This window comes from Aegilops tauschii, chromosome 7, assembly GCF_002575655.3.
Source record: "Aegilops tauschii subsp. strangulata cultivar AL8/78 chromosome 7, Aet v6.0, whole genome shotgun sequence".
NCBI lineage: Eukaryota > Viridiplantae > Streptophyta > Magnoliopsida > Poales > Poaceae > Aegilops > Aegilops tauschii.
Window position 1 is genome coordinate 124960511 of NC_053041.3, and position 15367 is coordinate 124975877.

A 15367-nucleotide genomic window follows, 5' to 3' on the forward strand; every position below is an offset into this window, starting at 1 on the left:
GTAGCACCAACCGGTACCAATGCACCCTTTAGTCCCGGTTGGTGCCACCAACCGTGACCAAAGGTCAGTTTTCGGCAGCCCGAAGGGCGGGAATCGGCGGCCTTTGGTCCCGGTTGGTGGCACCAACCGGGACTAAAGGGGAGGCATTGGTACCGGTTGGTACTACGAACCGGGACCAATGCCCCCCTTTAGTTCCGGTTGGTGGCACCAACCGGGACCAAAGACCCTGTGCTGCCCGCATCGCAGCCAAAACTTTAGTCCCACCTCGCTAGCTGAGAGAGCTCGAGAGTGGTTTATAAGCGCTGCTGCGCCAACCCTCTCGAGCTCCTCTCAACTGCAGGCTTGCGGGCCTAATTTGTCACGATGTGCTTGTGGGCCTGCTGCGGGCCTGAATCCTGGCCCATGGTTGGGTTTCTAGTCGTATTCAGGCCATGGTGGCCCAGTAGGTGGCACTTTTTTTTATTTTTTTTGTTGCTTTATTTATTTTATTTTGTTTCTACTTACAACAGAAAACTTACTGTTGCTATTTTTATTTAATGTATTATAGTTTATTTATTTTACTTTTATAAAGTTTATTTCGTTTCTACTTCTTTATTTTATTAAAGTTTATTTTATTTTGTTTCTACTTATTTATTGTATTAAATTTTAATTTAATTTATTTTGTTTCTACTTATTTATTAAAGTTTATTTAATTTATTTATTAAAGTTTATTTTGTTTCTACTTATTTATTTTATTTTATTTTGTTTCTACTTATTTATTAAAGTTTATTTTGTTTCTTTCTGCTTTTCATGTTTTGAACAGAAAATACTTTGATAATTTCAGTGGCATGAATTTTATATAATTTTAGTTTAAAAAATACTAGAGGTTTATAAAAGCTTTTTAGTTCATTCCTTTTGCTATTAGAGTTTTATAAAGGGATTTTAGTTACAAAGGGATTTCATTTTTTTGAACTTATTTGAACTCCAGAGTTTTTCTGTGTTCAAAATGCACCATTCAAAGCCACATCATCAATTTTCAACCCTTTCTGACTTCATATGTTATTTTTCATGCATTTACTGATTATTTTGAGCTAGAAAACCCTGAAATTGATAAGCATTTCAAATGAACTCTGAAAAGGTTGAAAGTTGGCATGGTATCATCATTCGACCCACATAGCATGTGCAAGAAAGTAGAGAGGGTTACGGAAAAAACTGGATGCACTTCGTGTACAAAAAGGACAATCTCTTTCGAAGTATCACGGTTTCATACGGAAACTCATCTGTTACAAAGGGATTTCATTTTTTTGAACTTATTTGAACTCCAGAGTTCTTCTGTGTTCAAAATGCACCATTTAAAGCCACATCATCAATTTTCAACCCTTTCTTACTTCATTTGTTATTTTTCATGCATTTACTGATTATTTTGAGCTGTAAGACCCTGAAATTGATAAGTTACCAAATTAATAAAAGGTCATCATCACATTAAAACCAAAGTACATACACAGTTCTCATTGAACAACATATAGCTCTCCGGAGCATCTAATTAAACCATACATTGAAATTATGTAAAACATTTCAATGCAACAAGAAATGTGATCATAATCGCAACCAAGGTAACAATTGATCCAACTGCATAATGATACCAAGCCTCGGTATGAATGGCATATTTTCTAATCTTTCTAATCTTCAACCACATTGCATCCATCTTGATCTTGTGATCATCGACGACATCCGCAACATGCAACTCCAATATCATCTTCTCCTCCTCAATTTTTATTATTTTTTCCTTCAAGTAATTGTTTTCTTCTTCAACTACATTTAACCTCTCGACAATAGGGTCGGTTGGAATTTTCGGTTCAACCACCTCCTAGATAAATAAAATATATGTCACGTTGGTCGGCATAATTGTCATAAACAATAAATGAACCAAATAGTTATAAAAAGATAATATATACCACATCCGAATCATAGACAGGACGAGGACCGACGGGGGCGGATACCAAAACCATCGCACTATATAATAACAAGGAATAATAACAGTAAGAAAATTAGACAAGTATCTATCTGAAGTAAGAATTTTTTTCTTTCAGAAAGAAGATAAGAACAAGAGGCTCACCACGGTGGTGCCGGCGACGAGATCGGCGCGGGCGATCGACGGCGGTGAAGACGGGGACGGGACGTGAAAGACCGCTAAACCTGGACAAATCTCGGGAAAAATGGAGCTCGGGGGTCGAGTTTCGAGAGGAGAAAGATTAACTAGTGTGGCTTAGACATTTCATCGAACACCTCATGTGCATAGGAGGTGAGCTAGAGCACCCAAATGCCCTCCCCTCGCCGGCCAGAAAAAACAGAGCACTGTGGAGTGCTCTGCCGTGGCGATGGGTATATATAGGCAACTCATTTGTCCCGGTTCGTGGCCGAAACCGGTACCAATGGTTGTGGGCCAGGAGCGAGGCACATTGGTCCCGGTTCGTGCCTAGAACCGGGACAAATGGGTCCCCACGAACCGGGACCAATGCCCACGAGGCCCCGGCCGCCCCCCTGGGCTAACGAACTGGGACGAATGCCCCCATGGGTCCCGGTTCGTGACTGAACCGGGACTAATGGGCTTGCCCTGCCCGAACCAAAGCCCTATTTTCTACTAGTGTAAGAAGTCCTAGTAGGACTCCACACCTTGGCGCGCCCCCTAGGGCCGGCTGTCTCTCCCTCTCCCTCCTTTATATACGGAGGCAGGGGGCACCCCAAACACACAAGTTGATTTTTTAGCCGTGTGCGGTGCCCCCCTCCACAGTTACACACCTCGATCATATTGCCGTAGTGCTTAGGCGAAGCCCTGCGCCGGTAATATCATCATCACCATCGCCATGCCGTCGTGCTGACGGAACTCTCCCTCGGCCTCAACTGGATTAAGAGTACGAGGGACGTCATCGAGCTGAACGTGTGCTGAACGCAGAGGTGCCGTACGTTCGGTACTTGGATCGGTTGGATCGCGAAGAAGTTCGACTAATCAACCGCGTTACTAAACGCTTCCGCTTTTGGTCTACGAGGGTACATGGACACACTCTCCCCTCTCGTTGCTGTGCATCTCCTAGATAGATCTTGCGTGATCGTAGATTGTTTTTAAAATTACTGCGTTCCCCAACAAGATGACGATACTTTTGCTTGTAGCTAGCTACCGGATAACTTTTTCTTTTAGGTAGTAGCAAGCTAGTTACTGAAAACTATACTAATAGTAGAATGCCCGTGCGTTGCCACGGGCTTTTGAAATATTTTTGCTTGAATTATATAGACATAAGGCATGATAAACTTCATATGTAGAGATAAGATTAGTACGGGAAAGCCCGTTCGTTGTCACGGGTTTTTAAAATATTTTCCTAGAGTTATGTAAACATAACTTCACATGTAATGATAAGATAAAACAGACACAATAGGATAATAATTGAAGTCCACTTCAGTTACAATATAAATTGATAAAATAAAAAGATAAATTGACGATGTATGCATATAGAGCGATGATCCAACTAAAAATCTATTGCAAATTAAGATCTACTTGATGCGTTTGACAAATTCTTGCACAATATCTAGAATGTCTTTAGCTTCATTCACAATATTTGATATTTATTATATTAATAAAAATCTTTATCAAAAATTATATTAGTAGAAACGAGTGACACAAAGCAAATTATTTTTTCACCTACCCAGCCTTTTCCCCGTTACTAAAAAAAAAAAAACAGCCTTATCCCAACTCGCCCCCAGTCTCTCTCAAAACGTCACTGCCATTCCTCACTCTTCCTCCGCCTCTCCATCTCTATCTCTGTCTCGATCCCCTTTCACTCTCCCATGTGGCGGCCACCAGCGTGATCCGGCGGTGCGGCCTGAGGCGTAGAGGCGATGCGGCGGCGTCGTTTGCGGTGGAAGGCGGCCGTTGGTGGCGATTGGAAGCGAGACCAGTGGCGGCGGCGACGGATCCCGACGGATCTCTCCGGATCCGATTGCGAGTGATGGAGGCCGTGGTCTCCTGTGCGCGGCGTGCTGATGCATAGACGGGTGCGGGGCTGGCGGTAGGCAGCGATGTGGCGCGGTCTCATGCGGCGGCAGAGTTGCAGCTGCAGCCGGCACGGCTGCTCGCCGTGCTGTGGACACGGCTTGCCGGGCAGAGGGCGTCCTTCTAAGCGGTGAACCACGGCGTGACCCTTGAGATGCTACGGCTGGTGCGCTGGTCATGTCGTGGCTTCTGCAGGCAGCCAGCCGAGGTGAGGAGCGGGACGCCAACTCGCCAGCGACGTACAAGGGGCTACAACAGCTGCCTTGGCACCCGCAAGAGCGGGCTCCTCGACTGGGGCGTCTGCTACTTCCTGAAGCTCCTCCCGTCGTCGATCAAAAGGCCACGGCAAGTGGTCGTCCCTTCCCGTTCACCATTCGGTACGCACATAGACGCATCTATGCACCCTCCTCTGCCATACATCCGTCCCTGACCATTCACATATAAGGTGCTATCCGTTGTGGTCATCCACGGCGTAGCTGCCCATACTCAAACATAAGTTGTTGTTACTGAATTAATTTTGCATGTGACTCAATGCTTTTGCTTGTTAGATTTCCTTGAATGATGCAGACGAGGAGTATGTGTGAGGGCCTGGCCTGGACAAGCTTGATTTAATTAGTATCTGTTCTGGTACAGGTTGTATATATCTGTAGTTATCCTAATTCAGTAGTTATCCTAATATGAAGCCTGCGTTATATATTTGTAGTTATCCTAATTCTGTAAGATTGAGACTGATTAGCATGCTATAAACAGAGTGCACTATTTAAAACGCTATATTATATACTATCAGTTAACTAAAATAAAAGCTCTAAATAAACATCATCGCTAAGTTTCAAATACACTGGGAGAGGTACATATTTTTGTCAATTGATATTCAAGTACAATCAAGTAATGGTCCAAAAGAAGGATGATGTAGCCATTACGGAAAGACTACTGACAACATGAGAACTGTCGTGGATCATTAGTCATGCTCTGAAATTGCCAACTACAGTACTGCTCCATCTTATATTAAACAATTCTTGTTTTTCATGAAGGGATTTTATGTGAAACAAGTTAGCGAGCAGCTTCCCGAAAGAGATGGAAACCAATGGAACCTATGATATGCACATAAATCAATGGAACCTATGTAAGTGCTCTCTGTTGACTTCTCCCTTATATAAGCTATTGAAATCAATTGAGCATTCCAGGATAAAGAATTTGGTTGTTACCAATCTAATAATCATACACCTTTTGATAATGTTATCAGCTAGCAACTGAAACTATGTCACAGTTTCATTTGGTATCACACTCCAGTGCTAGCCTAATGCTATTTATAAAATCCTCGCAGCCAAACATGTTGCCTTCTCAGTTGGCTGGAGCTTCATGTGGGTTATTTTATTTGGACTCCTATTTGCCGGGGTCAGATCTTATGCAGTGTACAAATACAGTCTACAGGTAAAACACCTCTACTCATTTGAACAGTAATGTTATATTGATCCTCTCACATGACGCTTATACTATGATATGGTTCAGTTTTCATTGTCTGGTCAGCATATTAAGACTGCTATTGTATCCATTGTTACACTACCCTTTACCAGATTACGAGCATGGACGGTTGTCTTCATTGCATGAAAAGTTGATCACAAGGACATGTGGGTACTTGTTCGATTGAATTAGATCTTTTACGAAATACAAATAACAACTTGCTCTGCTAATAATCTTGTATGGCAACTTTTCCTTTTAAATTCCTACATGATTGAACACAATAATGTTTTCGTTAATGCCATATACTTCACAATGCCTGAACCTTACACCAGGAAATGAAATTTACAGAACTTGTAAATTAACTATATTTTTTAGAGAAAACTGAAATATATTCCAGTGGAGTTTAGTTTTACAACAACGGAGTGACCGGGGCAGTGTGCAATATTTGTGCAGGAAAACAAAGCTGAGTTTAGATGTAGTAGATGATTGATTACAAAACAACAAAAGAATAATATACATAAGCAAACCAGCAAAACGAAAAATAATGTCACATACAGCAAAATTTGGCAACTTGCAAAGTCTCAAATTCGAGGCAATATTATTAGTACTTGACTTGTTGTATAAACATAATAAAGTTCAATTGCTAACATCGGAAGATAGAGAACTATACAAGAACACCGAAGAGCACCAAATTATATGTAGCATAAGAGTAAATTCTCTGTCATATCTAAGAGTGGACTTCAGCCTGTAAGGACTTCCTTATAGACGATGTTCTTCATCGAGGTCTGTAAGGACAAGGCAGGTTTTTTTGCTTCTTTGATTTACTGCTTTGCTTCTTGCCATTCTCATTCTCCTTCTCCTTCTCAATGAGGATCTTTATGTTTCTCTTCGCGGTGGATCGAGACAATGCGACATAGAGTTGACCATGAGAGAACACCGGATTAGGTAGGTACACGCCAACAATCGGAATCGTCAGTCCTTGAGCCTTGTTAATCGTCATAGCAAAGCTAAGCCTTACAGGAAATTGCTTCCTCTTGAACTTGAATGGAAACATGTCGTTGTCAGACGGGCATAGGGGTATTCGAGGAAGGAAAACCCTCCTACCCGCATGTTGTCCAATCACGATTTCTGCGTCGATGGCGTTCCTCTTGAAACCTCGCACCACAAGCCTCGTCCCGTTACACAGACCATTAGCCGGATCAATGTTCCTTAGAAGTATGACAGTGCAGTTGAGCTTCAGTTTGAGTGCATGCGGAGGCAGACCGTTGGGAGTCAATCCATTAAGGAACTCGGGAGCGTAGTAGCCATATGGGTCGTCCTCTGCACTGTCAAAGCTATGGTAGATTACTTCTTCTCCCCGAAAACGTTCTACCATGCGTATGTTTATCTTGTCGACGTTGTCGTTCGTGGTGGAGAGGATTGCGCGAGAAGTCATGTAATTCGGATCGGACATGTTGTCATGTAGTCTCGGAAACACATGGTCAATCAGCTTCTCCAGGTCATCACCCTCGCTTGTAGACGGCACACAAATATCTTCAAGGAGTCGTATGTTTCCTTGATCGTCAACTTCCTCGGTGCCATTGCCTACCCTTAGCAAGTAATCCGCAAACCAGGTGTCATTATGAGCCCTCATGTTGGTGACGAGCCTTAGCTGGCGCATACCCTTCCAGAGATGTGAACTTCGGAGGGTTGCATTGATTATCTGACCCCGGGACCCCCTCCTGACGACCGGAAGCACCTGCCTGAAGTCCCCGCCAAACACAACAGTTTTACCTCCAAAGGGTCGGTCCCGTCTTCCCATGATGTCGCGCATGCTGTTGTCCAGTGCCTCGACCGCCTGTCGCTTAGTCATGGTGGCCTCGTCCCATGGTATCAATGAGGCCATTCTCAATAGCTTGGCGGTCCCACTCTGCTTCGTGAAGGTGCATGAGGCGCCGTTATCGCAGCTCAATGGGATCTTGAACCTCGAGTGGGCAGTCCTACCTCCAGGCATGATAGAAGTGGCGACGCCTGATGTCGCGGTAGCGATAGCGATGTTTCCCTCGCTTCGAACCTTGGCGAGTAGCGCCCTGTACAGTGCCTCGACCGCCTGTCGCTTAGTCATGGTGGCCTCGTCCCATAGTATCAATGAGGCCATTCTCAATAGCTTGGCGGTCCCACTCTGCTTCGTGAAGGTGCATGAGGCGCCGTTATCGCAGCTCAATGGGATCTTGAACCTCGAGTGGGCAGTCCTACCTCCAGGCATGATAGAAGCGGCGACGCCTGATGTCGCGGTAGCGATAGCGATGTTTCCCTCGCTTCGAACCTTGGTGAGTAGCGCCCTGTACAGGAAGGTCTTCCCTGTACCTCCCGGGCCATCAACAAAGAACACCCCCCATCACCGCATTCAACTGCAGCTAGTATCTCGTCGTATGCAGCCCTTTGCTCCAAGTTTAGCGACGATGCCAATTTAGTGTCGTTGATGTCAAAATCGACGTTGGATTCCTCGATCACTTCTCTGGCCTCGCCTCGGTTGGGTCGAACGCATCGTCAATGCATGGAAGAGCGAAATCAGCTATGTCTTTGCCCATGGACTGCAACATACCCCTGATGTCAAGCAACACCATCTGTTTCACCTCAATCGGGCACGTGTGGTATCGCCGATAGTCATCAGACATAGGCTCGAAGTGCCTATCCCATAAACCACGCACGTCGCCTGGCTCACAGTGCACCAAAATTGTTGCGAAGAGCCTCCTGAGCGAACATGGCATCGCCCACTGCTTTGCCTTTGTAAGACAGTCGTCGAGCGTGTTATCTGCCTCGACGAGTCCCAACCTTCGGCAGCCTCTCTAAAGCTCCCGCATAGCCTACCGTCCACGGTGAGTAGGTCCTCATAGGATGTCTTGCCAGCAACATGGTTTAGCAGCACACGCAGATAGTATCGCTCCCCCTCGGCAGGATTGGCAGACACAATTCGACCTATCTGATAACGCTCCACCCGCTCTTTCCAATACTTCTTACCCTTCTGCCATGTGAACCTTGCAGGAATATCCTTATACAATATATTCCTAGCCCACGGGTGGTTTTGGTTAGCTTTGAAATACTCTGTCAACATTGATTTGGAAGCATTCTCAGAGGCGACTACGTCGGTCAAGTGAGCTTGCTCATTGAATGCCACCCTGTGCATATTCGGGAGATGAAGAGGCAACTGTAGGACAGGCGGGTCATTGGCACACAAGGGGAAGCCAAATATCCTCCACATCGCCTCTGGAGGAGTAACCCACCTCGCGTCTACGTATCTTTTGATCTCATCAATGTTTCCATCGGTGTCGGGCTGGTCGATGCTGAAAGAAGCCCTATCATGGCCCTTGTATATGTACTTGTAAAGGTATTTGACGGCCTTTATGCTGGAGCAAACCTCAACGTTGATGTGGCAATTGAACATCCGCAGAAGGTAAGGGTTATATGGCACAACCCATCTGTTGTCCAACATTTTACCCCGGACCTTAGCCTGCCGACCATCATCTCGACGACGATAAACTGGGTATGAGTCCTTGCCCTGTGCCGTGTTTTCATTGAACAGCCGCGGGTATCTGCACTTGCACTCATTCTGTTGCATGCACACATTTTTGGGGTTGAGAGCACCACATGGTCCGTGCATCCTATGTTTCACCACCAAGGCATGGAGTTCAGGATACTTTTGCTTGTCTGGGAGCTCGGCAGAAATGAGTCGGTCGTACTGCTCCGGAACGACAAGCTTATAGGCAGAATCCATGATCAACAAAAAGTGTGCGTGGGGGAGGCCCCTCTTCTGGAACTCGACTACGTATACATGTGCGACAACAACACCCAGGATATTCTTCTTGAACAACATCTCTTTCATAGCCTCTAGCTTGCCATGGAACACACGAGCCACAAGATCAGGTCGGTCTTGTGCTGTCTGACCAGGAAACAACTCATTCGTTATCTCTTCCCAGTTAGGGTTGTAGGTCATGGTCAAGAAGATGTCAGGCTTCCCGTAGGTATGGACAATTGCCATGGCATCCATATGTCTTCGTTTCATGTCGCGGTCGCCACCTGGGTACGTTCCAGGGAGCACAATCCTTACTCCAACAACGCTTGCTTGGGTCTCCCCGGATGTAATTGCATCAACAACTCCTTTATATAGGTCGGCACGGATCTTTGTCTGGTTCTTCCTGTACCATTTCAACCTACAACTCTCAATCTTGATGTACATGTCCACCCCCCATTGCTGGAGCAATCGTGCTCCACAGAGTATGGGATTAAATATACCAGGTCGTGTCTGAAACATGTAACAGTAGTAGTCTCTCACGGAGACGCATAACCTGCTATTCCCCTCTGCATATGGATGAGTAACGCGAACATTAGAATTCATACGAGAACTATTCAATTCATCTAAACGACAGAATATGCATAAGGCTTACCTGCATCCTGATCATCATCATCATCATCACGTCCACCTCTTGGTTGTTGCACAACCGGCCAAGGGACATCACGTTTAGGTAGTTTCGGATGCCAACCGAGCTCACCCCTTGGGTAGAATAATGGGTAATAGAGCGGGTCATATGAGCCAGACGTCACATGTATACTGTGCATTTGGTTGTCGTTCCCGCAAAGTGTAATCCTCTGATCGAACCTCTTTGCCAGGTCAGTGCCCTCCACCCAAATTGCAGCGACCTCCGATGATAGAGGTCTATTATACTTCCGTTGATCTAGTCTCTGGTCCGTGTTGAGGTCTATCCTGTAATTGTCGAGGTTGTCCCTGTGGGCACCCAAACTCCTAAACTGCTGGGAGTATGGGTTTTCCTTGAGTATGTCCACTAACGTCCTGACAACATTCTGATCTAATTGCTTGGTGGCATGTTGGCGATGGGTTAGGCCTAGGTCGTCGTCGTAGAAGTACAACTGTAGATGCTCTGGACGGGATGTTGTCCCGAAGGAATGAACGTTGTGGTAGATGGTGCCGTGCGCCCGGAAGGTGTACACCCCAGAGTTCATGTTTGTGTAGCTTTCATCCAGGCTAACACCGAGCGTTGTGAAGGAGAAGTGGCCGTTGAAGAACCGTATGTTCTCCCGAAAATGCCTAGAGTCCGCATCCGTGCTAGACCAAAGCCTCATTAGCTCCGGGATGGGCTCCGGTTGCTTAAGCTCGATCTGCCCATTGCGACAGCAGAATCCCGGGGCCTCGGACACAAACTTCTTGGCCTTGCAGTGGTCGCAGTTCACGGCGTGCTTGAGGATGTGTGTACTGTCGGGGAGGTTTGAGTACACATAGTCCAATGGATCATGGTCGACATAGGTATTGTGACTTGAGTCTTCCAATTCGTCGTGCTCCATGTCATCAGCAGCCGAGCCTGCAAACAATGTTTCTAATTAATGCGATACTCCCAACATGTGGATCTTGCTCAAGCTGGTGTACATACCTTCACCAGCAAACAGGTAATACTCATCGTCGAAGAGGTTGTCAGGGTTGGCATTATCAATATCATTCATGAGACCAGTAAGGTAAGCGTCCATGTCGTCTGCGCAGGTGCCGAATCAATAAATGAGGGTTCAGTGTCAAGGGACGCAAGGGCAGTAAGGATGGGAGTCTTACCTTCACTCCTGATTGTGTATTCCGGCGTGCTAGATGAGGTTGAGGCACCGTGTGCTTCAAGTACGGTTGGTTGTCCCGTTGAGCTCATTTTCGGTATGGAGATGGTCCTGGCGGTTGGGGTCTTCACCCTACTTGCAAAGCTTTCATTACGACGATCTAGCAGAGCCTTCCTCTCACCACGTGGCACCTGCGTACATGATTTTCGCTTGCCAATTTTGTCCTGACGCTTCTTCGCTGCCATACCTCCCTTGCAAGCTCGCTCTCTCATCCTAAGCCGAGCTCTGGACTCATGCCTCTGCTCGTCAGCTCCACTATCCGCTATTGTTAGCGGATCACTGGTTTGCTGGTCGACACTTTTTAGGTGATCATCGTTTTCGATGAGGTCGCCATCTACAGCACTGTCACCAAAGGTTCTACTTAGGGTATGCACCTGCAACATTTTTGAATTATCATAAATAACTGTTGAATGATTAAAAAATGAAAGCTGATTGCTGATGGGATAACTACCATCGGTTTCGGTGTTGCGAATGTATGTGGGGGACGACGTGACGGTAGGAGCATAATCTATTTGTTCACCATGGGATTGTTGCGCAGGACCCAACATGACGATATTATCGTCCATCGTACTGCAACTATAGGCGGCTGCACCGATACGGAGCAAGTAAATATTTGTTTAATGCATACGAACAAAAGATGTGGAGTACACATGCGAGAAATACCGTAAGTTTTGAAGGTGTGACTGCATGTGCTTGCCGCAGCTGAGGTTGCTAAATCAGGACGAGGCATCGCAATGGATTCAGCACACGGGGTGTTCCGCATAGCTTTCTCCCGCTGTCGGCGCTGAGCACTCATCTCCCCTTTCTGCTCTGGTGTCAAGCTATCTCGATGTTTCTGATCTGTCTCACGTCTTTGTGTGTTTATTTGTTCCTTCTTCTCCTTGTAAGTGGCTCGCCTCTTTGCATTTATAATATCTCTTTGCTGTTGTGATAAGACATGACCAGTGTTTGTGTCGTCTTGTGTCTTCTTCTGATAAGCTGCTCGCCTCTGTGCATTTATATTTTCTCTTTGTTCTCTTGTGTCCTGTTGTTTCTTCTGGTAAGATTCCCGTCTGCGTGTGTTCAACTTATCGATCTGTTCTTGGTACCCTTCTTCTTCTTTTTTCTTTTTATAAGCTGCTCTTCTCCGTGCGTTCTTGGCATCCCGGGCCCTTGTAGCTGGATCTGTTATTGTACACATATAGATACACATTAGCATCCGAACCAGAACATTCAAGATGAATGATCTCACGGTTGACTGGAGCTAGAGGTTAATCGTATTTACCGCTACAATCATGCACCATGAGGGCTACAACATATAAATGATAAAACAAACCAGATTACAAGCAAGTGGACCGTGAGATATACCTGGACTCCCATTGGGGAGTTCTATGGTTTCAGCAGAGGGGATTGTAGCTTCATGTATAACCAGGCCGCTCGACGGTTGTGGGTCAGATACAATGGCATCTGAAATATTATTCAAATTAGTAAAAACCAATATCAGAGGCATTTAAACCTTGCTGATGAGTTATACCTGGACTCCCTTTGGGGAGTTCAATAGTTGAGGGAGATGGTATTGTTGCTTCACGAATAAACAGGCCGCTCGATGGTTGTGGGGCACATCCCATGGCTTGCGAAAGGGATTATTCAAATTAGTAGAAAGCAATCTTGAAATCAAATTACTAAAAACCAATATTGTTCAAATTCCATATACCTGGACCCTCGCTCGGGAGTATATCAACATTGGTGATATCACCAAGAGGGCGTCGGAGGTTATTTGTTGTCTCCATTTGTCGCTGTCGGTGTTGCTTATAAAGATTCACCCTTTCCCACCGAGAACCAAACGGGGTCAAGTCATTTGAGGACATCACTGTCACAGACAACTGTCATTGGAAAAACAGAACAACAAGTACCGTCTACTATATTTAACATACTTTAATATACAATATCACAGACCCATTAACATCAACTATTTGAAAAGCCCATGGCTCAGCACTAAGGAAGCACCAGAGATTAAACTCTCAATATTTGTGATAAATAAACATATATATGCAACAAATGTTGGATTTATTCCTTCCTACTTTTTAAATATTTTTTAGTTTTGCTGATTTTCCTCTGGGAATGAAGTGATTTATGTTGTTGAATGCACTCATCAGGTTATAAAACGTGCAGAAAACTGATCACATGCTCACCAATACCCCAGCGAGGCATCACTACCTGGGTTCCTAGTTCATTGAAGAGACAAACATCAAAGTCTGGAAGATATTTTAGAAACGATGAAGTCGACGTCCAGCAAGAAGCTCAAGGAGTTTTAATGGGCCACATTAAAATCTGTGAGCTCGCAGGAACAGGGCAGTAACCTTTTCATCCCCTTGCATACTGTTTGAGGAAAGAGTTCTTAGTAAACAGTTGAGAACTTCTGTATATCTCCATATGGCATTGTAGAACTTAAAAGGTGATTTACAAAGAAGTGATTTACACCCTCTCTCTGCTATCTATAAAAATTGTGACAATGGAAGCTTGCATTTCTCCATATCAAGAACGGGAGTATAGATTCTAATCGCAGAGATTTCTCTCTTTTACAGCGAGGTCATGTTCCATCTGAGCCTTGCTACATACTGCGATTCTAATAGCATCTTCTTCCTTAAATCTAACAGCTCGATTCCTTGCTCGTACATAAGAAGGCAATGTGCGCATCGTTGGAGCTATAATGAACAGTTGGGGCTACTATATGAGAACATATGAGAAAAGTTGCGGCACTCACCAACAAAGGTAAAGTTGCAAATTGTGAAGCGTGCACAGCTTACTGCCCTGTGGTTTAAACTCGGTCGAACAACAGTAGGTGCTAACCTGTTGCTCGCAGCCGCGGCGGCACCGGTGCCTCCTGCTCCGATGGCAAACTTTAAAAGAAATAGGCCTCGCCCACCCGCTCCAATGGCAAACTGGTAGGATCCCAAATCGAGACCTGGAAGCATGGAGAAACACAGCCTCGCCCGTCCCGCTCAGAAACGTCTTGAAAATTGGTTTGTTGTTGTATATGGAAGGCGTGAGATGGACAGAGTATGATTGGTCGCTTTATTTTTGGGCATTGAAGGTGTAAGATGGAAAGAACGAAAGGATTGATTGGCGTTGTATATCTGTTTGTGATGTACGAGCGATTTGATTCCTGTTGTGTATGGAAAGTATTATTTGGAAAGGATAATATTGTTTGGAAAGGATGCCATCGGTTAATATTTTATTCCTGTTGTGTATGGAAAGTATTATTTGGAAAGGATAATATTGTTTGGAAAGGATGTCATCGGTTAATATTGTTTGGACTTTGCGGGGTTTATTTGGGGATTGTCTCGGTTAATAAAAAAATCAAAAAAATCGGTGGAAGTGGGATGGGATCGAGGGGTGGGCCTCTGGTACGAGCGAACGAAACGATGTACGGACTGAGACATTAGGAGTAGAGATAGTTAGGTATATTTTGTGGATTTGAGACGTATCATTAGAAGTTTAAATGGCTGCACATATACTAATAGCAGGGTATATTTTCTTTATTGCTGAAAAATACAAATTGTTGGCATTGTCTTACAATAAACGCCATAGATAATACAATATATTGCTGGCGTTAGCCAGGTGGCACGCCATCAGTACTAAAATACTGCTGACGTGTCTGTCAACGCCATCACTAAACTGTTTTCACTGGCGCCATATTGATGACGTTGGGTCTCTACGCTAGCAAGGCATTTTTTGCCACGCCATAGCTAGGCTTCTTTTCACTATTGTGCAGTTCCTGAATCGCGATGGTGTTCCTTAAGGGCACAACATGCAACACAGATGCTTAGCACGGATGATAGGGTCGAATTCCCAACCGATTAACAATTCTTTTTTTGAATGATAGTGTCAGGTAAGGCGTCGGCATGAAATCATGCATCGAGCGCCTGACCCTTTTTCTCCCCGCGGGAAGCACTTGGGTTGCTTAATTAGCACATGCAATTAACGTATGCATTGCAAACTAGGGCACTTAGATGCATTTTGATTTTATGGCATTGCAAACAACAAGGATGACCAGAGGGCAGGTCACATATTGATAGTGAAAACTTAAGAGGCCTCCTAACTCCTAAGGGAATCTCTAATGTGTGGGCTAGTGCTACACGCCGGGGTAGAATTTTTTTTTTTTTTGCGTCAATCCCTACTCTTTTTCTTAAAAATATATATTTTACACACTCATAATGAAGCGTCTAGACAATATACAATACAATATCA

General features: G+C 44.8%; 1 long non-coding RNA gene across 2 annotated transcripts; it reads left to right on the forward strand.

Annotated features, from left to right (window-relative positions):
* The first annotated feature begins 3694 nt into the window (after window positions 1–3694).
* On the forward strand, window positions 3695–14331 carry LOC109732202 (uncharacterized). Of its 2 annotated transcripts, XR_005763799.3 has the most exons (6): window positions 3749–4401; window positions 4573–4657; window positions 5056–5147; window positions 5349–5455; window positions 13273–13888; window positions 13980–14331. It is a non-coding gene; the product is annotated as an uncharacterized lncRNA (long non-coding RNA). The 2 variants fall into 2 exon arrangements; XR_002225320.4 differs by lacking the exon at window positions 4573–4657 and having other exon boundaries at window positions 3695–4401.
* The last annotated feature ends 1036 nt before the right edge of the window (window positions 14332–15367 follow it).